This window comes from Camelina sativa, chromosome 4, assembly GCF_030686135.1.
Source record: "Camelina sativa cultivar CO46 ecotype springtype chromosome 4, ASM3068613v1".
In the NCBI taxonomy this organism is placed as follows: domain Eukaryota; kingdom Viridiplantae; phylum Streptophyta; class Magnoliopsida; order Brassicales; family Brassicaceae; genus Camelina; species Camelina sativa.
This window is the reverse complement of record NC_141883.1, coordinates 1,190,554-1,215,760: the sequence shown is the minus strand read 5'-3', so window position 1 is coordinate 1,215,760 and position 25,207 is coordinate 1,190,554. Positions and strand designations below refer to the sequence as shown.

Below are 25,207 nucleotides of genomic sequence, written 5' to 3'. Positions count from 1 at the left end.
GTTTGCTACGTTTAGGAGGTTTTAACGACTTGTTTACTGTCCCTACAAATCACCACATGATATTTCCCTGTGTTTTGCCCTCAATCGCACAATTCCGACAATCACTTCCCGGAAGGTCACTCATTCGAAAACTATTCTATTTCAAGCAGGCTTAACTCCGGAGTTCTATCACGACTCTTGAACGATTTGATGATATAGGTTATCAAATCATTTATTTTAAACCTCTCTACATGTGCCTCAACCCAGGGTGTCACAATTCAACCCCACTAACAGATCACAACGTCCTTGTTGCGCACCAAGCCCGTCACCCCCGATGGTGTGAACTGTAACGCCCGTGCCCCAAAAAATATGAAATATGGAAGTTTATATCGAGAATTGGAGTGAAGTCAGTTTAATTTGCGGTTGGTTTATTAAGCTAGTCGATTTATTAATTAAATCAAAGGATGATTTCAATAATTTTGGTTTAAATAAATCTTCGTTTAATCTAATTAAATCATGGTTTATTATAATTAAACCAAAAACCCTTTTTGTTAATAAGAAGACGCCTCCTTCCTGTTATTGTCGTGAATGACTGAAAGAAAACAAAGAGAAGAAGTGCTCATTCACGTGTGAGAAGAGGAGAAGGGAGAGTAAACTAGATTTTTGGTGTTCAAAGCAAAAGGAACAGAATCGTCAGGGTTTGAGAGAAGGAGGATCCGACTGCTCAAATCGTTTCGAGAGGTATTTATTTTTGGTAGGGTTGTAGCTAAGATATTTTCGTACACTCTCTTTTTTACAGAAGTGAATTTGAGTTAATATTTTAGGAGATATCGGCAGTTTCGTGGAGTGTTTCTTCTCAGTCGCGGATTGAGACCAGTGGGTGTTTCGGGATCGATTGCGGTTTCATCTGAGATCTGATCGTGCTGAAATTTTGTGGGAAGTTTTGTGACGTCTAGGGCTATCTTTTCACTGGAGAGATTTGATAGTTAACAGTTGGTTTTTATTTTAGGGTTTCGTCTTTGAGACTGTTCCTTTCTGATGTTTCTGTCCAGTTTTGCTATAAGTCGTTTTTGGTTGTGTGGCTTGTTGTAGGGCGTTTCTGGGCTGTTTCAGACGTTAGGAGAGTCTCAACTGGTTGTATTCGTTGTTATAATCAGTTTGATAAGGTGAGTGCGTGACCATGAGCTTATCTGAGCGATTGGGTTGTATGACTTGTTTTGTGTGATGATATGTAGGTGTGGTGAATGTGATATTGGGTGACATGTTCAATGGCTGGTTATTTATGTTTTATTTGTGGTTGTACTCTTGATTTGCTTGTGTGTATAGCTTGTAGATGGGAGGATCGCCTCACTAGGTATTTCTGGTAATACTCACGCATTTCATTGTGTTTGTGGTGCAGGTAATGTGTATCGTGGAATCATGGCGATGAGGGGGAGGATGATCTAGGGTCTCAGTTTTGTGATGTCAGTTTTTGGTGTTTGTGTTGTTGGAACCTGGTTTAGAAACATGTTAAGTTGCTGGTTTATATTGGTTATGATTGATATTGTATTTAAATTGAATTGGAGTTGGTTTGGTTTGTCTTCCGCTGTGCATGTTGATTTGTTATTGGTTTATTGTTTGGGTTGTAGTTAAATATTATGGGGTATTTAATTCTATTATTATTATTTAAAAAAAAACGGGTCGGGTCGTTTCAGTTTGGTATCAGAGCCCTTACGGTTCTAGGATGATTAAATGGATGGTTTAGAGCGATTTAGGAATTTAATTGGTTGAATTATTTTCTTATTGGGTGATGCATGATGTTGTGAATGAAAATTGATTATGAGTAGTTAGTCAATTTTTTGTGGTATGGAGTCCTAGTATCATCATCTTCAAGCCTTCAATGAGATTGCACGGTAAGTTGTTTTATGTGTTGTTAGTTGTTTAGTCTTTTTAGCTTCTGTGCAGGAAGTGCAGGTGCAGTTGGCTATTGAAAAGTTGTTGGAAAGTGGAAGATCACGCCGGTATCGGGAAATACCGATGGCGGTGATTTGTGGGAGTGGACGTTTTGCAAATGGAGTTCGTTTGGATTTTTTTTTGACTTATGTGTCATGTGGAAAGGAAATAGCTTGGGACTTCTATAAATTGAAAGTTTCCATAATGGAAATTTTCTAAAAATGGAAAGTTTTTTGGGAGGTAGAACTTGTCCATTTTTGGAAAGGGTGCGGGGGACATCCAAAGTGTTTGAGATGTTTGGAGTGAGGCCTGGGGGTGGCCATGACAGTGGTGATATGCTGGGAGTGATTATGGTGTTGGTAGGACATTGAGATGTTCTACGCGGATCAGGGGGTGGCCCCGGTTGGAGAAAATGCTTATAAACGATAAGACCGTTTGCTATAGGGACGGGGGATCCTGAACAACTTATGCGGAGATGGGGGTTCTCCTGAGGGGACAGGGGGCTCCCTAGATACCGATAGTTCGAAGGAATGCGGTCCTGAGGGTGGCAAAGGAGATGGGGGTTCTCCTGGTACCAAGATCCCGAGGGTGAGACCTGAGGGTGAGGCGGTACTGCTCGAAGATGGGGGGGTCTGAGGTGGGGATAAGTATTGTAAATGGATGTGGATTAAGGAGATGGATAGGGGTTCAATCTCAGATTTCCTATTGTAACCAAATGTGGATTTAGGAGATTGATGGGGGTTCAATCTCAGGTTTTTGGTTGAGACCGGATACGGATCTCGAGATTGATGGGGGTTCAATCTCGGGGGAGGAGTTTATGTGTGTTGACCGGGAGGGTCAGGCTTATGCTGGTCAGGTGGGGAGCTGAGGGTGTGGCTGGTGTGCTTACTGGTGTTGCTGGAGGTCCAGCGGGTGCTGCGAGTGTGGCAACAGGTTCTGCTCAGACCAAAATGATCGTATTGCGGATTTACTGACAATGTTGTTGGAGAAGATTTGATAAGATGATTAGCTCTTATTGAATCTTGATGTGGAATGGATTAAGGGATTATGCAATTCTGGAAATGGAAAGTTTCCTTAAATATGAAGTTCCAGAAAAGGAAAGTTTCTGTAAATAGAAAGTGCTATGAATAGTTAGGACTTGTCTATTTTTAGAAAGAGGATGTGAAATGCCTGGAGTGGTGGGAATGTGTAGAGGTTGACCTGAAGAGTGGTCACAGATGAGATGAACAGTTCTCATGGATTTTGATTGGTGATGTCACGGTGCTACGAGTTATGCGGGTTCTATAAATGGGAAGTTTTATGAATAGTTAAAGCTTGCCTATTTATAGAAAATGCGGTTACAAACAAACAGGAAGTTCTATGAATAGTTAGAACTTTTCTATTTTGGAAAGGGCGTGTGTAAACACCCGAATGGTTGAGATGTTTTAGAGTTGGCCTGAAGAGTGGTCATGGTGGGGGTGATATTCCGTTGAGGGAATATGGTGGTTGGTAGGACATTGCGATATTTTACGCGAACCACAAGAGGTAGTTCCAAGCGGGAGATGCTTACAGACGTTAGGAATTGTTTGCTCATGAGGAAATGATTAGTTCTCCTGGGGAGATGATAAGTTCTCCGGAGGAGATGATTAGTTCTCCTAGGGAATGATTAGTTCTCCGGAGTGGATGAGTAGTTCCCCTGGTACTGAGATCTCGAGGGTGACGATCTGAGAGTGAGACGGTATGGCTTGATGACGACGGTCTGAGAGTGCAGGCGGTGCAGTTCGAAGGTTGCGACCTGAGAACGTATGAGTGAGAGAGCAAACAATGTCTAGGAACGTGGGTATCAGCATAGTGACTGGATGTAGACCTCGGAGGTCGGGATTGACCTCGTGTTTTTGTGTTGTGCTGACTACTGGAGTCAGGGTTGTGTGGACCGTTGAGTCACGTGGATGGGCGGGATGTTGCGACAGTTGCACAGAAAACTTTGGCTGACAGTGTTCAGTCCTGTCGGAGGATATGCGGGGCGTGGTGACGGTTGCACGGAGGTTCTTGGCGGATGGACAATGTTGTGGGATTCGAGGACGAATCCTTGTTGGTGGGGGAGAATTGTAACGCCCGTGCCCAGAAAAATATGAAATATGGAAGTTTCTATCGAGAATTGGAGTGAAGTCGGTCTAATTTGAGGTTGGTTTATTAAGCTGGTCGATTTATTAATTAAATCAAAAGATGATTTAATTAATTCTAGTTTAAATAAATCTTGGTTTAATCTAATTAAATCATGGTTTATTATAATTAAACCAAAAACCCTTTTTGTTAATAAGAAGACGCCTCCTTCCTGTTATTGTCGTGAATGACTGAAAGAAAACAAAGAGAAGAAGTGCTCATTCACGTGTGAGAAGAGGAGAAGGGAGAGTAAACTAGATTTTTGGTGTTCAAAGCAAAAGGAACAGAATCGTCAGGGTTTGAGAGAAGGAGGATCCGACTGCTCAAATCGTTTCGAGAGGTATTTATTTTTGGTAGGGTTGTAGCTAAGATATTTTCGTACACTCTCCTTTTAATAGAAGTGAATTTGAGTTAATATTCTAGGAGATATCGGCAGTTTCGTGGGGTGTTTCTTCTCAGTCGCGGATTGAGACCAGCGGGTGTTTCAGGATAGATTGCGGTTTCATCTGAGATCCGATCGTGGTGAAATTTTGTGGGCCACGTTTTGACGTCTAGGGCTATGTTTTCACCGGAGAGATTTGTTAGTTAACGGTTGGGTTTTATTTTAGGGTTTCGTCTTTGAGACTGTTCTTTTCTGATGTTTCTGTCCAGTTTTGCTATAAGTGTTTTTTGGTTGTGTGGCTTGTTGTAGGGCGTTGCTGGGCTGTTTCAGACGTTAGGAGAGTCTCAACTGGTTTTACTCGTTGTTATAATCAGTTTGATAAGGTGAGTGCGTGACCATGAGCTTATCTGAGCGATTGGGTTGTATGACTTGTTTTTTGTGTGATGATATGTAGGTGTGGTGAATGTGATATTGGGTGACATGTTCAATGGCTGGTTTTTTATGTTTTATTTGTGGTTGTAATCTTGATTTGCTTGTGTGTATAGCTTTTAGATGGGAGGATCGCCTCACTGGGTATTTCTGGTAATATTCACGCATCTCATTGTGTTTGTGGTGCAGGTAATATGTAGCGTGGAATCATGGCGATGAGGGGGAGGATGATCTAGGGTCTCGGTTTTGTGATGTCGGTTTTTGGTGTTTGTGTTGTTGGAACCTGGTTTAGAAACATGTTAGGTTGCTGGTTTATATTGGTTATGATTGATATTGTATTTAAATTGAATTGGAGTTGGTTTGGTTTGTCTTCCGCTGTGCATGTCGATTTGTTATTGGTTTATTGTTTGGGTTGTAATTAAATATTATGGGGTATTTAATTATATTATTATTATTTAAGAAAAAATGGGTCGGGTCGTTTCCACCTTTCTTGAATGGGCCTCACACTCACATCCTCTCACTAGGCATGCGGACCCACCCATCTCTGACGGTTGCTTTGCTATGTCTGGGAGGCTATAAATACTTGTTTACCATCCCTACAAATAACCACATGATCCTTCTCTGTGTTTTGTCTTCACTCGCACAGTTTTGACAATCACTTCTTGGAAGGTTACCATCCTGAAACTACTCCAGCTCAAGCACACTTTAACTCTGGAGTTCTCTTAGGAGCCTTGACTAAAAAGATCAGTGCACTTTGGTGATATAGGTGGCTAAACAAATTCTTTTAAACCTCTCCGTATGTCCTTCAAATCGGGGTGTCACACCATGTAATGGTACAAATCTTCCATAATATATATATCCACACTCTCATTTCGATCTCCATTATGGTCCTCATTTACTCATCTGTCTTTTTGCAGCAACTAGTCCGACAAAAATTTTCGACCAATATGGAGCTCAGTATTTAAGAGAGAGATCCAATTTCTGTTTAGAGTATGGTTCTAAGAGACTCGAGATATAGTGGAGATAGAAATTTGTTTGCTTGATTCCCCGGGTTGGAATCTCTTTTGAGGCACAAATTTACGTCAAGTTGGTGAAGTCTGAGCCAGTTCACTTGACACGAAAATGGTTAGCCTAATTATGTTCCTAATTTTGATTAATGCAGATGCGTTACACTTATATTTGCTTTTGGCTATGTAATATGTTTATAACCAAAAATTGAAATATATATATTGTGCGGAATCAGTATATTATTATTAGAATATGATATGTCATTGAATTAGGTTTTGATGAATTGCAAAAGATGTTGTAAAATGTGGTAACACCAAATTTTCTATATGTTTATCATGGAAAGTAGATCGATCCTCAGTTTTACTTTGTAATAATTTAAACACAACGAGTTAGTCTAAGAAAGCATCTATATAAGCTTTTTTTTTGAATATAACATTGATTAAAATTAAAGGAAAAAATTATTTTAACGTTTAAATGAATATATTAATTAATTCATAGTAAATTTATATTATTTTTAGTTATTTTCAAGAACAAATAAATCCAAAAATAGAAGATAAAAACATAAAGGGTCTATAATTCAATATATATATATATATGTAGATATATTCTACAACAACCACATAGAAATATTAAAGAGAGAAGTCAAAAATACAACTGGTTCTTGATAATATTATGATAGTCTTTGACAGGCTTTGGTGCATAGACAACGACGTAAGGCTCCGTCGAATTCGCAGTGACCGCTTTCAAATTTCTCGAATTGGGCGCAGATGATGGCACAACTGTTACCGCTTTCAAATTTCTCTGAGAAACGGTCGCTCCGTGTCTTGCATATTTTATCCGCCAAACCCATCTCTATATATATAAAAACACATTTAAGCATATCTGTGCTACTTAGAAATTAATGTCTATGATAAAAATGTATACTAATTGTGATATAACAACTAAATTCACATATTAGAATGTATGTTAATTTATATACTATATAATGACATGAGTATTGAACATGTAGTGGCAGCAAGAAAGATAAAAGAGATCAGGAGAAGGGATGAAAGAACACGGTTTGAGAGCTTCATTTTTTTTTTTGAGAGATAGAGGGAATGAATATTCTTGAGAGATCGTTGGAATTAATTAATTGTTGTGTAGGAACAAGAATTGTTGTTGGTGGCACTATATATATAAATAGGCAACAAAGACTCAATATCTTACATAATATTTTAAATTTGTTGATAACCAACTCATAAAAATTAACCTATAATAAATATGTATATATACACCACTTTTTGACAAGTATTTTCTAAAAAGAACTTTTAATACACCTTTATCTATTTGATTTGATTGAAGTATGTTACTATATCTAAGAAACATATTTTTTTTTAAAGCAAATTATCTTAAACCAAAAATAGCTGTAAGATAGAAAGCATTCCAATATTTATTTTGTCTCTTTATCGCATATGCCATATATTCGTAACATGTATTTCTGTATTTTAATAAACATAATTCATATGAAATTATTATTAGATATTATCTTATGATATTATTCTAATCAAAGCAGAATCTTCTATTATCTTGTGCTTTTAGATAGTGTTTCCTTTACATATTTATTTAACCTGATTTATTTCTCCTTTAATTTTTTTTTCTTTTCATTAAAATGCAAAATCAACATCAAATATGATGTATACATGGCTAGGGATTGCTTGCAGCCCCTCATTGGAGGCCATGTGTAACGCTCCGACCGTCACATTGCTTATTGGGCCCTATATCCACTGTCGGTCCATGGGCCACCTTGCTTAAGTTGGCCGTACGTCTTCTGACCAGGCTCTTGAGCCCACCAATATCTGACGGTCGGTTTGCTACGTTTAGGAAGTTTTAAAGACTTGTTTATCGTCCCTACAAATCACCACAAGATCTTTCCTTGTGTTTTGCCTTCACTGGCACAGTTCCGATAATCACTTTCCAGAAGGTCGCACATTCTAAAACTACTCTATTTCAAGCACGCTTAACTCAGGAGTTCTGTCAGAACTCTTGACCGAATCGGTGATATAGGTGGTCAAATCATTTCTTTTAAACCTCTCTGCATGTCCCTCAACCCAGGGTGTCACAATTCACCCCCACTAACAGATCACAACGTCCTTGTTGCGCACCAAGCCCATCACCCCCGATGGTGTGAACTGTAACGATCAGGTTAAAATTTCAGCACGATCAGATCTCAGCACGATGTCACCATTTCAGCACGATCATATCTAATAAGAATTTCATATGAATTATGTTTATTAAAATACAGAAATACATGTTAGGAATATATGGCATATGTGGTAAAGAGACAAAATTAATATTGGAATGCTTTCTATCTTACCGCTATTTTTGGTTTAAGTTAATTTGCTTTTAAAAAAATATGATTCTTCTATTATCTTGTGCTTTTAAATAGTGTTTCCTTTACATATTTATTTAACCTGATTTATTTCTCTTATTTATTTTTTTTTCTTTTCATTTAAATACAAAATCAACATCAAATATTATGTACACATAAAAGTTTAGATTACAAATTTTGAGCTAGGGATTGCTTGCAGCCCCTCATTGGAGGCCATGTGTAACGCCCCGACCGTCACCTTGCTTAAAAGTGATATAATCATTTTTGATATATCATGGTTTTTGTGGGTTTTAACCATGATATAAGTGTGCTTTTTGAGTCTTTTGATTTGTCTCTAGGTTGTTTTTGAGTCTTTACAGGTTATCTAGGAATTTGGCACGAATGGAGCAAAATGGAGCAATTTGGATCATTTTGGAACAACATTTAACGAAAGGAAACAAACTTGGAGTCGGATTAGAGTGCTGTCATCGATCGACACTCCTGTTTACCCGACGAGAGAACAAGAATTGAAAATTTTACAATTTTACCCAAAGTTTTCCACAATTGCAAAATAAGCCCATGGACGTGTTTTAGGACATATTTATAGTGTTTTTGGGTTTTGTAAACCCTTAAGTTATTTTCTAGCAAGTTGTATTTTCTTCCAACCCTATGAGGTTTTGAGAGCTTAGGAGAGAGAGAGATCTGAACTGCTTTGAGAGAAAAATTCTTGAACTCCCTTTTACTCTTTTAATTTCAATTGCTTATTATTCAGAATTATGTTTTGTTCTTCATTGAATATGTCTGAGTAGTTTGCTTGTTAGGTTCAGGGTTTTTCACAGGGATTTTATGATTTATTAGATCTGTTTATTTAGGATTCATTATCTTTCTAGATCTTCATCTTAGGTTGTTCTTCACATTAATTCTTGATTGATCACCTAGAATTAATACTTTAGGAAAATAAATTGATATGAAAATATAATTGATTTTCCTGATAAAACATTTTGATGAGCAAAATTACTTCTTGCAAAGAGATTTGATTTAGTAATTTTGTGAACAATATAAACCTGTTTTCAAAGCTGATTTTTAACCTAGAATTTCACAAAGAGATATGGATTTTCTGGTTTTAAATTCAGATAATATTTGCTGTGAGAACTGATTTATTTTACAAAAGTGTTTAGAGTTCTAGATCTGTTCTTAATTGCTTGAATCCTAATTATTTCTTGATTTAATAATTTGTAATTTCCTGAGAAATTCCCTAGGCCTAGCTTTTTGATCTTCTGAATTTACAACAGCTTTTATTTAATACTTTGCATTGTTATTTTAATTTTAAATTAATCTGCTTAGCATAATTAAAAAACTATATAATTTCGACTTTTGGACTTTCCTTTACTCAGAGGCCTAAACCTTGAGTTTTTATTGGCTCCTCATCAGGCCGAAACCTGCATGCCATAATATTGGATCCTCATCGGGCCTAAGCCCGCATGCCATAATATATAAGGAAGTCCAATACTCTTCTCTCGGGTTGCCACTATGAATCTTTCAAACCAAGAGTTGGGAAAGCTAGTGCGTGAAAACTGAAAAGCAGGCAAATACTTGAAGATGGTTAACACAGTCATTTTGATGCGTGATGAGGATGGTGCTTTGAGGGATCAAGAGGGCCACTTGCGCAATGAGTAGGGCCAAAAGCTTGATGCAGAAGGGAATGTTATTGCTGAAGTTGTTGTTGTCAATGCACAAGCTGCTGTTGGCGACGAACAGGCTGATGGTGTCGATCATGTAGCTGCAAACCATGTTAACAATCCGGTTCGAAGACAGGAGAACAACCGAGACTTGATTAGGACCATTGCTGACTACAACCGGGCTGATCTTGTGTATGAGAACCGGTCTGCTATTGTTCCTCCTCCATTCCAGAGGAATGATTTTGAGTTGAAACCTGCTTACTTTCAACTAGTTGGGCATTGACCTTTCTCTAACCTGCCCAATGAGAAGCCTTTGGACCACATTGAGCATTTTGAGGATCTGGTGACTAGTATCAAGGCTAATGGAGTGACTGAGGACTACATCTTCTGCAAACTCTTCTCTTACTCACTTGCAGGAGAAGCATCCCAATGGTTGAAGCAGTTACCAGCTGGATCTTTGACATCTTGGCAACAAGTCAAAGTGGCTTTTCTCAACTACTTTTATGATGATGCAATGTCAGATGAGCTAAGAGTCAAGCTGTCCTCTTTCAAACAGAGACCAGATGAAGCCTTCAAAGCAGCTTGGGTGAGATTCAAGGCCTATCAGAGGGACTGTCCAAACCATGGTTTTTCAAGGGTGCAGCTATTGAGTATCTTTTTTAGAGGAATTGACTGGGAATATCAGCTAGCTTTGGGTGCTGCAAGCCATGGAAACTTCAAGACAAGATTTCCAGAAGATGCTGAAGCTTTGATTGAGAATTTGGCTTCCAACAATAGCACTAAGAGAGCAGATAATGAAAGGAAGAGATTGCATGGAGGATTTGATTCAAACCAGCTAGCTTCTGTTAACGCTAAGCTTGATTCAGTTCACAATCTCCTGGTTGGTAAGAAATTAGTTCACTTTGCTGCTGAAGTTGAATCATTTCAGCCACAACCTGAGACTGGGATTGAAGAAGCAGATGTCAACTTTGTATATGGGAATCAGGGTCAGAGATTCGGTAATCAGCAAAGCAACAAGCCTTACAGTGGGAACTCTTTGGGCTACACTCCTAAGCCTGATTTTCAGAAGCAGCAACAAGGGAACAACTTCACAAGGACTTATGGGAACTCTTCCTATCAGTCTCCACCTCCACAAACTCCTTCTGAGAGTAGAATAGAGGCCATGCTTGATCAGCTTCTTCAGGGACAAGAGAATATGACTGTGAGATTCAATGAGAAGATTGATAATGTCTACACAGAGCTTACTGGAAAGATTGATGCACTGAATGTACATGTTAAGCAATTGGAGAGTCAAGTGGCACAAACTGTTGGGTCTGTTAAAAGGCAAGAGGGTTTTCTTCATGGAAGAACTGAATCAAACCCCAAGCATGCTTGCAATGCCATATCAGTGAGAGATGAAGATGCTGGTGCAATTGTTTCTGCAGAACAGGGAGAAAAATCAACCAAATTATCGGGTTCAGATGATGATGTCGATCGACACCCCTCTCAAACAGAACCCAAAACTGCAAAATCTCAGGTTTCAGCTGCTGAAAGGGTGTACCAACCGAAGATTCCTTTTCCTAAGCCAAGAAGGTCCAAGCAGGAGCTTGAAGATGCTAGATGCAAGGCAATGATGGACAAGGTGATGATAGAGATGCCTTTGATTGATGCAGTTAAGCTTTCACCACCACTTAAGCGATATGTGAAGAGAATGGTATCCATTGGTTTGAGCCCTGAGGAAGGAGCACTACTTACAAAAGATGTCAGTGCAATTCTTTTGAACCAGCCTCCACAGAAAAAGAAAGAGAGGAAGCAAGAGGTGGTTGTCTCTAAGAAAGTGAGTGAAATGATTCAGTGGCACAACGGTTTGCTCACTCACTCTGTGATCTCGGTTTTCGTATCAACTTGATGCCACATTCTATTGCTGTGAAACTTGGGATGACAGAATTCAAACCAACTAGATTATCTCTTATCCTAGCTGATCGATCCGGAAGAATCCCTGAAGGTGTTTTAGAGGATATCCCAATTAAGGTTGGAAACTTCATGATTCCCACTGACTTTGTGGTGCTGAAGTATGATAAAGGGCCTAATGATCCTCTCATCTTAGGAAGATCTTTCTTGGCTACAGCTGGTGCTATCATTGATGTGAAGAAGGGACACATAACACTGAATGTGGATGGTTTAAGTGTGAACTTTGAGATGCATAAGCGGAGGAGAGCTCCTACCATTGATGGACAGACATTTTCTGTTGACAAGATTGCTGAGATAAGCTGCAAAGAAGCAAATACATGAACAACAGGCTCAGTGTCGATCGACACACCATCAGTGTCGGTCGACACCCCTCCGCGACCAAGCCCACACTTGACCAGAACTGAGAGCTCGCAGGACATTCTCTATGCTTCAAGTCATAAACCTGTTCCCACACAGAAACCTCCCCACTCCACACTCCAGAGTCCACAAGTAAGGCCAAGGTTTGTATCTTCTTTACCCAAACCTCCTCCTATCATCAATAAGACCTTCAAAGATACAAAAACTGTTTTGCAGCTAACCAAGCCACGAGATTATTGTAGAGCGCTTGTTTCTTCTGTTGATGATTTTGCAGGACATAAGAGAAGCAAACCCATCTCTAAATCCCGTCCTGGTTCTGTTCCTCACATCCTTGGCAGACCTCATGCACCTAAAGCTTATACACCACCTTGGATGATGAGACATTCTTCTCGGCAACATTCATTGCCACTTTTTGATCCACCCGGTGCCTGAGCTTCAACACAGTCAAGCTACTGACTGAAAACAAGCTCTTAGTGGGAGGCAACCCACTCCTAGATTTTCTTTTCCTTTTGAGTCATTTTTCTTTTTGCATTGAGTCAATTTTTGTTTTAAATTATGAACTATCTATCTATCATGTTGCTTTTAACTTGTGTTTAAGTGTTTCTTAACAAAATAGTCATCCAAGGATTGATCCAACAACACATCAACACGACTAACTGCAACTAACAAGGAGTTTCAGCCAAAAACACCATTCGTGATGAGTGTCGATCGACACTGAAATGGCATCGGTCTACACCGCTGGGTAACCCGAGAATCAGTTCATCTTTTCATTACAATTTCCATACATTTTTGTTTCTTTTAGCTTTCCTCTTACTTGATAACACTGGGGACAATGTTGTTTAAGTCTGGGGGAGGTTGTCTACTAACTACATTTTTTGTTTTTGAGTTTCAGTTGTGTCGGTCAAAACCATAAAGTTTGAGTCAAATTTTTCAAAAATTTTCTTTGTCTTTGGGAAATATGATCTTGATTAATGATTTCTCTTATTTGGCTAACACTCTAATGATTATTGGTTTATGCTTGATCTCAGAACTGAAGTTTAGAAAGACTATGAGCCTTATCAACAATCCTGAAAGCCCTTATTCAATGGATATCTGATTGATCTAACGTTGTCTCAAGTTTTATCAGGATTTTAACCGGGATTAATCTCTTACTTTGGGGTTGGAAATCAGTGGACTAGACTTCTTCTTCGGGCCATACAAGACAGTGCAATTTTTCAAAGTATGTCTCCCCTCTCTCTTCCCTTCAGTACTTTAAAAAGAAAGATCAGAAAAACAAAAAGAAGAAAGAGAATAAAAGATGAGATGATTTTGATCAGTTTAGAGAGGTAGGTAAATTACCTGTGACCTCAGTATTCTACTCTTGAGTCAGATGATCACACAAAGCTTGGAAGCGAGGAGTAGGTAAATTACCGATGACCCTAGTATTCGCTTACACCTTTGCTTTAAAAAAAAAAGAAAAGAAAATTTTTTTTTGGGAGAAATCAACTCTTTTGAAGTGAGAAAAGGGAAAGGAAAGGAGATATATGACAAATGTCTTGGCTTGAAGAGAGTCCATATGCCACTGATCGATACACCTAGGTAAGAACTCACCTGTACTTGCTTTAATTTATGTAATGAGATGACAATGGAGATTTCAGAGATTCCAAAGGATTGTGGGATTTGAGTAAGGAATGTTGATGCTTATCATGGTTAAGTATAAGAAGTAAGTTCTTGAGTCAGGTAAATGAAGAGTGCGAATAGGAATCATCATGAAATTGAGTGAGTTTCCATTTTTCAAACCTCTTTCACAGGTCTAGGCTTATGTTTTGCTTGAGGGCAAGCAAAGGCTAAGTCTGGGAGAGTTGATATATCAAGGTTTTTGTGGTTTTTAACCATCATATAAGTGTGCTTTTTGGGTCTTTTGATTTGTTTCTAGGTTGTTTTTGAGTCTTTAAAGGTTATCTAGGAATTTGGTACGGATGGAGCAAAATGGAGCAATTTGGATCGTTTTGGAACAACATTTAACGGAAGGAAACGAACTTGGAGTCGGATTAGAGTGCTGGCATCGATCGACACTACATGAGCATCGATCAACACTTCTGTTTACCCGACCAGAGAACTAGAATTGGAAGTTTTACAATTTTACCCAAAGTTTTCCACAATTGTAACATAATCCCCTCGACGTGTTTTAAGACATATTTATAGTGTTTTTGGGTTTTGTTGAAACGACCCGACCAGTTTTTTTAAATAAGAAATATTATATAATAAATAATAATAATAATAATATACTACAACTAGTGGTCCCATATCCACTAGCCACCTAACCTCGACCACAATAAAACAGCGGAAATAACCAATATCAATAACCAATAATATTCCAATAATTAAAATATCCAATAATCAAATATAACCATAAACCAATATCCAAATCATCAGAAAACATGGAACCAGCAACCTAGCAATGTTTCTAATGACCCAACTCTAGCAACCTAGCAATGCCAGACAACATCCAATTGAGTCCCTAGAACATCCTCCTCTTCATTGCCTTATTTCCACGATCACACTTTGCCTTTACCTGCACCACAAACACAAATTGTAATGCATGAGTATTTTATAAACACTCAGTAAGGTAATCCTCCCATCTACTGGGCTATACACACAAGCAATAGAGACATCTCTAACCATCAACCAACAATCAACAAAAAACAAATAACAAACCAGGACTCTGCATCGACCGACACCAACATGCATCGACCGACACCACATGGGGATGCATCGGCCGACACAAAGGATGCATCGACCGATGCAAGTTACACATGCATCGACCGACACTCGCACTGCATCGACCGACGCATGCTCGACATAACACGAAAACCCTAAGGTTTTACGCGCCGTCCTCGCACTTGCATAGACCGATGCAACATGCCGAGCATCATGTTCCCCAAAGCTTCTCGCCGGATTTTTGTTTCTGCAACCACAAAACTCGATCCCAAGCCACAAGAAAGCTTCCTAATGTCCCAAATAACCATCTAACAAGCCTAACAACACATAAACAAGAAGGTTAGAGAAGCTCTAGCTTAGATAAGCCATGGTCCTGCACTTACCTTTGCCACAGAAGAATCTGAACCTCAAACAAGCAATAGGACACTCCCAGCAAGCTCCTACACCGTTCTAAGCCTTAGATCTCACCAGGAAATGCGACAAATCCACAAAAATCACCAAGAACACTCTTTATCTCCTTTGTTTCTTTCAAAAACGGCCAAAGTCGACTCATGAGACAAAATAATCGACTTAAGGGTTTTCCTCTTCCCTTTGCCCAAAACGCAGCGTTTCACTTAAGTCAAAACGTAGAAAACTGAACCTGCATCGACCGATGCACCTTCTGCATCGACTGATGCAATCCCCAAACCGGGATTTCAGTTCGCGGGTGTTACATTTGTAAACCCTTAAGTTATTTTCTAGCAAGTTTTATTTTCCTGCAACCCTGTGAGGTTTTGAGAGCTTTGGAGAGAGAGAGAGAGATCTGAACTGCTTTGAGAGAAGAATTCTTGAACTCCCTTTTACTCTTTTAATTTCAATTGCTTATTATTCAGAATTATGTTTTGTTCTTCATTGAATATGTCTGAGTAGTTTGCTTGTTAGGTTTAGGGTTTTTGACAGGGATTTTATGATTTATTAGATCTGTTTATTTAGGATTCATTATCTTTCTAGATCTTCATCTTAGATTGTTCTTCACATTAATTCTTGATTGATCACCTAAAATTAATACTTTAGGAAAATAAATTGATATGAGAATATAATTGATTTTCCTGATAAAACTTTTTGATGAGCAAAATTACTTCTTGCAAAGAGATTTGATTTTTTAGTAATTTTGTGAACAATCTAAACTTGTTTTCAAAGCTGATTTTTAACCTAGAATTTTACAAAGAGATTTGGATTTTCTGGTTTTAAATTTAGATAATATTTGCTGTGAGAACTTATTTATTTTACAAAAGTGTTTAGAGTTCTAGATCTGTTCTTAATTGCTTGAATCCTAATTATTTCTTGATTTAATAATTTTTAATTTCCTGAGAAATTCCCTAGGCCTAGCTTTTTGATCTTCTGAATTTACAACAACTTTTATTTAATACTTTGCATTGTTATTTTAATTTTAAATTAATCTGCTTAGCATAATTAAAAAACTATATAATTTCGACTTTTGGACTTTCCTTTACTCAGAGGCCTAAATCTTGAGTTTTTATTGGCTCCTCATCAGGCCGAAACCTGCATGCCATAATATTGGCTCCTCATCGGGCCTAAGCTTGCATGCCATAATATATAAGGAAGTCCAATACTCGTCTCTCGGGTTGCCACCCTACAGCGCGCTCCCGGATCGTCATCCGAAGTCGATATACCAATCATACTCCCAAACCACAAAGTCTCAGAATATGGCGGTACTAGGAGAACCTAAGTTCCCCAAGAGTCGCGAGCAAACAATTCTGAACACGTCTGAGTCCTATCCCTATCCAGGTTTGCTTCTCGTGGCTCGCGTAAGACATCTCAATGTCCTACAAACCACATATCCCCTCACTAGGATACCTCATGACCACACATGGATCATCTCACTGCCACAAGGGCCGCCACAAAGGCCAAACAAATGTCCTAAATAGGACCGCCACCAAGGTCAAACAAATTTCCTAAACAGGACCGCCACCAAGGCCAAACAAATGTCCTAAACAGGACCGCCACCAAGGCCAAACAAATGTCCTAAATAGGACCGTCACAAAGACCATCTGTCCCGAAGGACCGCCTAAACAGGGTCTCTGGCCTTGGTGGTCCGCCACACATCTGGCTAAACAGCCTGCCACATAGGCCACACATCTGGCTAAACAGCCTGCCACGAAGGCCACACATCTGGCTAAACAGCCCGCCACAAAGGCCACACATCTGGCTAAACAGCCCGCCACAAAGGCCACACAATGTCTCAAAAGACCGCCTCTAAGGCCACATAATGACTAAAAAGTCCACCACTAAGGCCTCAGAAGCCCCTCCAAGGCTCTCCCACTAAAATGGACAAATTATAACTCACATAAAACTTTACATTTTTAACACTTTCCACTTTTGGAAACTCCTAGTTCAGGAAACTTTCCTCCAAAAACCCCGCCTCACGGAAACTTTGTACCCCGAGCACCACCTCATCTTGTTACTTAATCGCACAACCAACCACCCCAAGCGACCAAGTAAACAAGAGAGATGGGCTGGAATACTCCATTCCCGCTCCAGCCAAAGATTACAGATGGGACCAGGCTAGACAAGCTCAAGTCGTGGCTTGCTTCTCATACCACTTCTTAAACCTTGCCTTCATCCTCGCCTCAGGCTCCCAAGTCTGCTCCTCAACACCATCACAGTCCCAAAGGACTCTCATCAAAGGAATCTTCTTCTTCCGAAGTTCCTTAATCCTCCTCTCGAGAACCCTCACTGGTCTCGCCTCCAAAGTCATGTTAGGCTGAAGATCCTCAGGAATCTTAGCCAACAACTTATCATCCTCACGGAGACACTTCCTCAACATATAAACATGGAAAACCTTTTGGAATGCACGCATAACCTCAGGTAACTCAAGTCTATAAGCCACTGGTCCAACACGCTCAAACACTCTGAACGGACCCATATACCTCGGACTCAACTTAGTCTCAGTCAATGACCTGTTCGGACCCCGTAACATGGTCATCTTGTGGTACACTTTGTCTCCTACCTGAAACTCAAGATCTCTCCTCCTCCTATCGGCATAACTCCTCTGCCGATCCTGAGCCTCCTTCATGTTCAGCTTGAGAACCCGAATTCTCTTTGAGGTATCCTGAACAAAATCTGCCCCGTAAATGGTCCTCTCCCACACCTGATTCCAGCATAATGGTGTACGATACGGTCCCCATACAAAGCCTCATAAGGAACCATCTTAATACTTGCCTGATAACTGTTATTGTAAGCAAACTCTACCAAGCTCAAGTGATCTGCCCAATGGCCTCCCAAATCCAACACACACATCCTCAGCAAATCCTCCAGCGTCTGGATTGTCCTCTCTGATTGTCCATCTGTCCGGGGATGATAAGCTGTACTCATATGCACCTTAATGCCCATCTCTGCCTGAAACGCTCTCTAGAACACCGAAGTGAACTTAGAATCCCTATCACACACAATGCTCGCTGGCACCCCATGCAACCTGACTATCTTCTTCACATACTTTTTAGCCAAGACCGCTGCTCCATCAGTCTTCTTAATGGCCAGAAAATGTGCCAACTTAGTCAACCGGTCCACAATGACCCAAATAACATCAAACGTCCTGGACAATGGCAAACCTACCACGAAGTCCATAGTAATCATATCCCACTTCCACTCTGGAATGGGAAGACTCTTCAGCAATCCACCTGGTACCTGATGATCAGCCTTCACTAGCTGACACACATCGCACCTCGCAACCCAACTAGCCACGTCCTTCTTCATCCCGACCCAGTGATAGTACTTCTTGAGATCACGGTACATCTTAGTCGCTCCTGGATGAATAGAGAACATGCTCACATGAGCTTCTCTCAGGATCTCCTGCCTCAACTCCTCATCCTTAGGCACACAAATCCGCCCATGCACCAAAATAGTACCATTAGCCGAAACCTGATACTCTGAATCAACATCTTTTGAGGCATTCACCAGCCCCAAATCTTTCTCCTAAGCCAACCGCACTCTGCTCAACAGATCTGATCTATCAGCTGCAACCAAACCCAACGGCTCCTGAGAAACCGCACACAAGCTCAACGCACTGTTCTCCCCTACCATAGACTCCATATCCTGCTCCTGAGCCGAAGCCACCCGCTTCCGACTCAAAGCATCAGCAACCAAGTTAGCCTTACCAGGGTGGTAGGCTATCTCCAAATCATAGTCCGCCACCAGCTCCATCCACCGCCTCTGTCTCAAGTTCAGCTCGGGCTGAGTGAATATATACTTCAGGCTCTTATGATCTGTAAACACCTGCACATTTGCACCATAAAGATAAGATCTCCAAATCTTCAAGGCAAAAACTACAACACCCATCTCCAAATCATGAGTAGGGTAGTTGCCTTCATGCTTCCGCAACTGCCGCGAAGCATAGGCAATCACCTTCCCATGCTGCATCAAAACACACCCCAACCCAACTCTAGATGCATCTGTATAAACCACATATGGTTCTCCCTGCTCAGGCAAAGTGAACACTGGCGCAATAGTCAACATCTCCTTCAGCTTTGCAAAGCCCTCCTCACACTCCTGTGACCAACCAAAAGGAATATCCTTCCCTGTCAACTTAGTCATAGGACGTGCTCTGCTCGCAATCCCCTGCACGAATCTCTTGTAGTAACCTGCCAACCCAAGAAACTCCTGATCTCTGTGGCATTCTGCGGTCTAGGCCAATCTCTGATAGCCTGAATCTTCTCCGGATCTACAGAAACCTTGTCTCTAGACTCAATATGACCAAGAAAGCCCATCTCACGCTGCCAAAAACTGTGCTTGCTCAACTTAGCAAACAACTTTTGCTCCCGCAGCTTCTCCATAACTGCCCTAAAATGCATTGCATGCTCCTCATGACTCTTAGAATAAACCAGGATATCGTCAATGAAAATGATGACAGATACATCCAGAAACTCCTGAAACACACTGTTCATCAATCTCATAAACGCTGTAGGTGCATTAGTCAACCCGAAAGGCATCACCACAAACTCATAATGCCCATACATCGTCCTGAATGCAGTATTCCTCACATCTGCCTCATCTATCGGTATCTGATGATAACCCGACGCCAGATCTACCTTGGAGAACCAAGTAGCACCCCTCAACTGATCCAACAACTCATTGATCCTCGGAAAGGGTACTTGTTCTTCACAGTGACCCGGTTCAAACCCCTGTAATCAATACACAACCGGAAACTCCCATCCTTCTTCTTGACAAACAACACCGGTGCTCCCCACGGTGATACACTAGGACGGATGAATCCCTTACTCAACAAATCCTCTAGCTGCTTCTTCAGCACTGCCAGCTCTGCTAGAACCATTCTGTAAGGAGCCTTGGATAACGGCGTAGTCCCCGGTTCCAAGTTCAATCGTGAAAGGATCAGACCGAGATGGTGGTAACCCCTGGAACGACTGGAACACATCCTCAAACTCTTCTACAACCGGAATACCGCTTACCATAGACTTCCCCACTGACTCTGGCATAGATATAGTAACCAAATAAGCCTCACGGCCCTTCTCGATCATCTTCCCAGCCTGAATGGCCGAGATCACGAGACTCCCCGAAGTCGGTCTAATCCCCTGAAAAACCAACTTCCCTCCTAGACGCTCAAACTCCACTCTACCCCAATAGCAATCCAAATGCACCATATGCTGATGCAACCAATCCATTCCGAGAATAACATCATACAACTCCACTGGACTGATAAGCAAATCCGCTGGCCATGACTCCCCTGCGATCTGAATATCAATTCCTCTGGCTCGTCCAATAACCCTTAGGAACTTGCCTCCCGCAACTCTGACAACTCCTGTACGCTCCCCGGGATCCCCTCTGATTCTCGCGCTCTTTGCACACTCCGGAGTAATGAAGCTATGAGAAGCTCCAGAATCAAACATAACATGGGACTTAAACCCGCCCACCAACAAGGTCCCTACACAAACCTCATGTGTTGAGAACCTAACACTTTATCAAGGGAAAACACAAATTCTGAACCTACTGAAATTCACAAAGTTTAAGTACCATAAATTATACATGTGATCGCCCCGGCACTGGTTCCACCAGTCTCTGCAGTCGTGTAAACCCGTGGCACATGCTCAATCCGTGCAACCTGCTGCCCTCCCGGCTGCACCTACTGCAACGCTGCCACTGTCACCGGCTACAACTTGGGACACAAGGGCCATATGTGCCCTGGCTCCCTGCAATGATAGCATACACAAACTGCTGCCGTCGGAGCACTCCTCTTGGGACAGCTAGTAATCATGTGATCCTTGCTCCCGCAACCGAAGCAACTCGCACTACTCGGCCTCTGTGTAGCCTCCCACCTCCTCTTGGTTCCCTGCGCAGGCTTGTCGCCCTTGCTAGAACCTGCATGGTGCTGAGCCTTACTAGGCTGAACTGCTAGACTAACCGTCACTGACTGTGTCCGGATATCCTCCTCGATCTCAGCCGCAGTCTCAACCAGCTCTGCACACGTAACTCATCACGAAGAGCCCTCATAAACCTCCTGATCTGGGCCTCCTCAGACTCCATAGTCCGACCCCCATAACATAGAAGTCGACTGAACTCTAAGTACAGCTCCCTCACTGACCGCATACCCTGAGATAACTGAAGGAACCGCACCTCCAACCGGTCTAATGCCTTTCTCGGAAAATACTTGCGGTTGAACTCCCCCACGAAGTCAGCCCAAGTCATCTCCCTCTGCACTCTCCTAGCAGCCACTGATCTCCACCAAACCTCAGCATCACCAATCAAATGGTGGACCCCAATGTCCACCCAAAACTCCTCAGGACATTTCAGAGTATGGAAGTTACGTTCCACACTTGTCCTCCACGCATCTGCGACAGTAGGATCTATACCACCCGAAAACTGCGCGGTCACGAGACCCTTCATCTCCTTGAGCATGGACAGATAACGTCCATGCGCTCCTGCATCTGGATCCATTGGCTGGTGCTCCTCCGCCACCACTGGTGGCACAACGTGAGCCTGAGCCGGTACCACTGCTGGCAACCGCTCTAAGAACTGTGCTAGCAAAGCCGTAAAGTCAGCACCAGGGACTCCACCCACTGGGACTCCCACTCCCGGGACCCTAACATCACCAGCCACTGGAGCATCAACATCGCCCCCTCCGGCCACACTCATGGAATCCTCCTGTACACCTTGCGACTCGCCAACACCCTCAGCTGTCACACTCTGGTCCTCGCTCTCACAAACCACTGGGACTCTGCCCCTACCACGACCACATCCGCGTCCACGACCACGTCCGCGTCCTTGACCACGACCAGCAACAGCAACCCCTCTAACTATCTGCACTACCATGAACAAAAGGCTAAGCACACAATTTAAACATAACACAAAAACATAAACTCACTGTGGAATCACACTGTAGGCTTGAAGAGGATGTTCTAGGACTCCATGCCACACACAATTGACTAACTCACATAATCAATCAAAACATGCAATCCCAAACATCACAACAGAAACCTAGTGAACCCAAACCTAGAACCGTAAGGGCTCTGATACCAAACTGAAACGACCCGACCCGTTTTTTTTAAAATAATAAATAATAAATAATAATAATAATGATAATATACTACGACTAGTGGTTCCATACCCACTAGCCACCTAACCACAACCACAATCAAACAGCGGAAATAACTAATATCAATAACCAATAATATTCCAATAATTAAAATATCCAATAATCAAATATAAACATAAACCAATATCCAAATCATCAGAAAACATGGAACCAGCAACCTAGCAATGTATCTAATGACCCAACTCTAGCAACCTAGCAATGCCAGACAACATCCAATCGAGTCCCTAGAACATCCTCCTCTTCATTGCCTTGATTCCACGATCACACTTTGCCTTTACCTGAACCACAAACACAAATTGTAATGCATGAGTATTTTATAAACACTCAGTAAGGCAATCCTCCCATCCACTGGGCTATACACACAAGCAATAGAGACATCTCTAACCATCAACCAACAATCAACAAACAACAAATAACAAACCAGGACTCTACATCGACCGACACCAACATGCATCGACCGACACCACATGGGGATGCATCGACGGACACAAGGGATGCATCGACCGATGCAAGTTACACATGCATCGACTAACACTCGCACTGCATCGACCGACGCATGCTCGACATAACACGAAAACCCTAAGGTTTTACGCGCCGTCCTCGCACTTGCATCGACCGACGCACAGAGTGCATCGACTGATGCAACATGCCGAGTATCGTGTTCCCCGAAGCTTTTCGCCGGATCTTTGTTCCTGCAACCACAAAACTCGATCCCAAGCCACAAGAAAGCTTCCTAACGTCCCAAATAACCATCTAACAAGCCTAACAACACATAAACAAGAAGATCAGAGAAGCTCTAGCTTAGATAAGCCATGTTCCTGCACTTACCTTTGCCACAGAAGAATCTGAACCTCAAACAAGCAATAGGACACTCCCAGCAAGCTCCTACAACGTTCTACGCCTCAGATCTCACCAAGAAACGCCACAAACCCACAAAAATCACCAAGAACACCAAGAACACTCTTTCTCTCCTTTGTTTCTTTCAAAAACGGCCAAATTCGACTCATGAGACAAAATAATCGACTTAAGGGTTTTCCTCTTCCCTTTGCCCAAAACGCAGCGTTTCACTTAAGTCCAAACGCAGAAAACTGAAACTGCATCGACCGATGCACCTTCTGCATCGACCGATACAATCCCCAAACCGGGATTTCGGTTCGCGGGTGTTACATTTGTAAACCCTTAAGTTATTTTCTAGCAAGTTTTATTTTCCTGCAACCCTATGAGGTTTTGAGAGCTTTGGAGAGAGAGAGATCTGAACTACTTTGAGAGAAGAATTCTTGAACTCCCTTTTACTCTTTTAATTTCAATTGCTTATTATTCAGAATTATGTTTTGTTCTTCATTGAATATGTCTGAGTAGTTTGCTAGTTAGGTTCAGGGTTTTTCACAGAGATTTTATGATTTATTAGATCTATTTATTCAGGATTCATTATCTTTCTAGATCTTCATCTTAGGTTGTTCTTCACATTAATTCTTGATTGATCACCTAGAATTAATACTTTAGGAAAATAAATTGATATGAGAATATAATTGATTTTCCTGATAAAACCTTTTGATGAGCAAAATTACTTCTTGCAAAGAGATTTGATTTAGTAATTTTGTGAACAATCTAAACCTGTTTTCAAAGCTGATTTTTAACCTAGAATTTTACAAAGAGATTTGGATTTCCTAGTTTTAATTTTAGATAATATTTGCTGTGAGAACTGATTTATTTTACAAAAGTGTTTAGAGTTCTAGATTTGTTCTTAATTGCTTGAATCCTAATTATTTCTTGATTTAATAATTTGTAATTTCCTGAGAAATTCCCTAGGCCTAGCTTTTTGATCTTCTGAATTTACAACAGCTTTTCTTTAATATTTTGCATTGTTATTTAATTTTAAATTAATCTATTTAGCATAATTAAAAAAACTCTATAATTTATTGTGTAGACTTGAGTCCTTGTGGAAATCGACCCCTAAGTATTACAGTGACCTCTTAATTTGAGAGAGTAGCTCTTGGGATTAATTTGAGCTTATCAGCTTTCCAGAATGTTGCACATTCTAAAACTACTCTATTTCAAGCACGCTTTCCAGGTACCACTTATAATGCTCCGACCATCACCTTGCTTAGTGGGCCCATGTCCAGTCCCAACCGATGTGCCCTCCTTTCTTGAATGGGCCTCACATCCTCTCACTAGGCCTACAGGCCCACCCATATCCGACGGTTGGTTTGCTACGTCTGGGAGGCTTTAAAGACTTGTCCATCCCTACAATTCACCATATGATCTTTCTCTGTGCTTTTTCCTCACTCGCACAGTTCCGACAATCACTTCTGGGAAGGTCACCATCGTGAAACTACTCCAGCTCAAGTATGCTTTAACTCCGGAGTTCTCTTATATCCACACTCTCATTTCAGTCTCCATTATGGTCCTCATTTACTTATCTGTCTTTTTGCAGCCAACTAGTCCGGTAAAAAATTTCGACCAATATGGAGCTCAGTATTTAATTTCTGTTTAGAGTATGGTTCTAAGAGACTTTTGAGGCACAAATTTACGTCAAGTTGGTGAAGTCTGAGCCAGTTCACTTGACACGAAAGTGGTTAGCCTAATTATGTTCCCAATTTTGATTAATGCAGATGCGTTACACTTATATATGCTTTTGGCTATGTAATATGTTTATAACCAAAAATTGAAATATATATATATATTATGCGGAATCA

At 41.0% G+C, this 25,207-nt stretch overlaps 1 pseudogene across 1 annotated transcript; it reads right to left on the bottom strand.

Moving 5' to 3' along the window:
* Positions 1-6,359: 6,359 nt before the first annotated feature.
* Positions 6,360-7,047, bottom strand: LOC147945186 (defensin-like protein 8; annotated as a pseudogene). Its single transcript, XR_015596100.1, has 2 exons — positions 6,876-7,047; positions 6,360-6,724 (listed from the first exon to the last, which is right to left on the bottom strand). The product of XR_015596100.1 is annotated as a defensin-like protein 8 (transcript).
* Between the last annotated feature and the right edge of the window lie 18,160 nt (positions 7,048-25,207).